We start from the raw sequence: 2,500 nt of genomic DNA, 5'->3' as shown, positions 1-2,500 counted from the left end.
CTGCAGTTAGGTGCCGACCGGCCCAGCGGCTCCAGGGGCGAAGTGCATGTGGGTAAATGATTAACCAGTTAGCAGGCAGGGCAACCGGCCGGTAATTAGAGCCGACCTCCCGGCCATACGGGTGCAGTTAGGTGCCGACCAGCCCAGCAGCTCCAGGGGCTAAGTACGTGCGGGTAAATGGTTAACCAGTTAGCAGGCAGGGCAGCCGGCCGGTAATTGAGGCCGCCCGCCCGGCCATAGGGCTGCAGTTAGGTGCCGACCAGCCCAGCAGCTCCTGGGGCTAAGTACATGTGGGTAAAGGATTAACCAGTTAGCAGGCAGGGCAGCCGGCCGGTAATTGGAGCCGCCCGCCCGCTCATCAGGGTGCAGTTAGGTGCAGAACAGCCCAGCAGCTCCAGGGGCTAAGTACATGTGGGTAAATGGTGAACCAGTTAGCAGGCAGGGCAGCCGGCCGGTAAATAGAGCCACCCGCCCGGTGATAAGGGTGCAGTTAGGTGCCGACAGGCCCAGCAGCTCCAGGGGCTAAGTACATGTGGGTAAATGGTTAACCAGTCAGCAGGCAGAGCAGCCGGCCGGCAATTAGAGCCGCCCGCCCGCTAATCAGGGTGCAGATAGGTGCAGAACAGCCCATCATTTTCCAGGGGCTAAGTACATTTGGGTAAATGGTTAACCAGTTAGCAGGCAGGGCAGCCGGCCGGCCGGTAATTAGAGCCGCCCGCCCGGTGATAAGGGTGCAGTTAGGTGCCGGCCAGCCCAGCAGCTCCAGGGGCTAAGTACATGTGGGTAAATGGTGAACCAGTTAGCAGGCAGGGCAGCCGGCCGGCCGGTAATTAGAGCCGCCCGCCCGGTGATAAGGGTGCAGTTAGGTGCCGGCCAGCCCAGCAGCTCCAGGGGCTAAGTACATGCGGGTAAATGGTTAACCAGTTAGCAGGCAGGGCAGCCGGCCGGCAATTAGAGCCGCCCGCCCGCTAATCAGGGTGCAGTTCGGTGCAGAACAGCCCATCAGCTCCAGGGGCTAAGTACATGTGGGTAAATGGTTAACCAGTTAGCAGGCAGGGCAGCCGGCCGGTAATTGAGGCCGCCCGCCCGGCCATAGGGCTGCAGTTAGGTGCCGACCAGCCCAGCAGCTCCTGGGGCTAAGTACATGTGGGTAAAGGATTAACCAGTTAGCAGGCAGGGCAGCCGGCCGGTAATTGGAGCCGCCCGCCCGCTCATCAGGGTGCAGTTAGGTGCAGAACAGCCCATCAGCTCCAGGGGCTAAGTACATGTGGGTAAATGGTTAACCAGTTAGCAGGCAGGGCAGCCGGCCGGTAATTGAGGCCGCCCGCCCGCTAATAAGGGTGCAGTTATGTGCAGGACAGCCCATCAGTTTCCAGGGGCTAAGTACATGTGGGTAAATGGTTAACCAGTTAGCAGGCAGCGCAGCCGGCCGGTAATTACAGCCGGCCGCCTGTCCGCCCACTAATCAGGGTGCAGTTAGGTGCAGGACAGCCCGTCAGTTTCCAGGGGCTAAGTACATGTGGGTAAATGGTTAACCAGTCAGCAAGGCAGGGCAGCCGGCCGGCCGGTAATTAGAGCCGGCCGCCTGTCCGCCCGCTAATAAGGGTGCAGTTAGGTGCAGGACAGCCCATCAGTTTCCAGGGGCTAAGTACATGTGGGTAAATGGTTAACCAGTTAGCAGGCAGGGCAGCCGGCCGGCCGGTAATTAGAGCCGGCCGCCTGTCCGCCCGCTATTAAGGGTGCAGTTAGGTGCAGAACAGCCCCTCTGTTTCCAGGGGCTAAGTACATGTGGGTCAATGGTTAACCAGTTAGCAGGCAGAGCAGCCGGCCGGCAATTAGAGCCGCCCGCCCGCTAATCAGGGTGCAGTTAGGTGCAGAACAGCCCATCAGTATCCAGGGGCTAAGTACATGTGGGTAAATGGTTAACCAGTTAGCAGGCAGGGCAGCCGGCCGGCCGGTAATTAGAGCCGACCTCCCGGCCATTACGGGTGCAGTTAGGTGCCGACCAGCCCAGCAGCTCCAGGGGCTAAGTACATGTGGGTAAATGATTAACCAGTTTACAGGCAGGGCAGCCGGCCGGTAATTAGAGCCGACCTCCCGGCCATAGGGCTGCAGTTAGGTGCCGACCAGCCCAGCAGCTCCAGGGGCTAAGTACATGTGGGTAAATGATGAACCAGTTAGCAGGCAGGGCAGCCGGCCGCTAATTACAGCCGCCCTCCCGCTAATAAGGGTGCAGTTAGGTGCAGAACAGCCCATCAGTTTCCAGGGGCTAAGTACATGTGGGTAAATGGTTAACCAGTAAGCAGGCAGAGCAGCCGGCCGGCAATTACAGCCGCCCGCCCGCTAATCAGGGTGCAGTTAGGTGCAGAACAGCCCATCAGCTTCCAGGGGCTAAGTACATGTGGGTAAATGGTGAACCAGTTAGCAGGCAGGGCAGCCGGCCGGCCGGTAATTAGAGCCGGCCGCCTGTCCGCCCGCTAATAAGGGTGCAGTTAGGTGC

The sequence above is a fragment of the Cetorhinus maximus genome, unplaced genomic scaffold, assembly GCF_964194155.1.
Source record: "Cetorhinus maximus unplaced genomic scaffold, sCetMax3.hap1.1 HAP1_SCAFFOLD_1331, whole genome shotgun sequence".
Classification (NCBI taxonomy): Eukaryota; Metazoa; Chordata; class Chondrichthyes; order Lamniformes; family Cetorhinidae; genus Cetorhinus; species Cetorhinus maximus.
The sequence above is the reverse complement of the archived record's forward strand: the minus strand, read 5'-3'. Positions refer to the sequence as shown.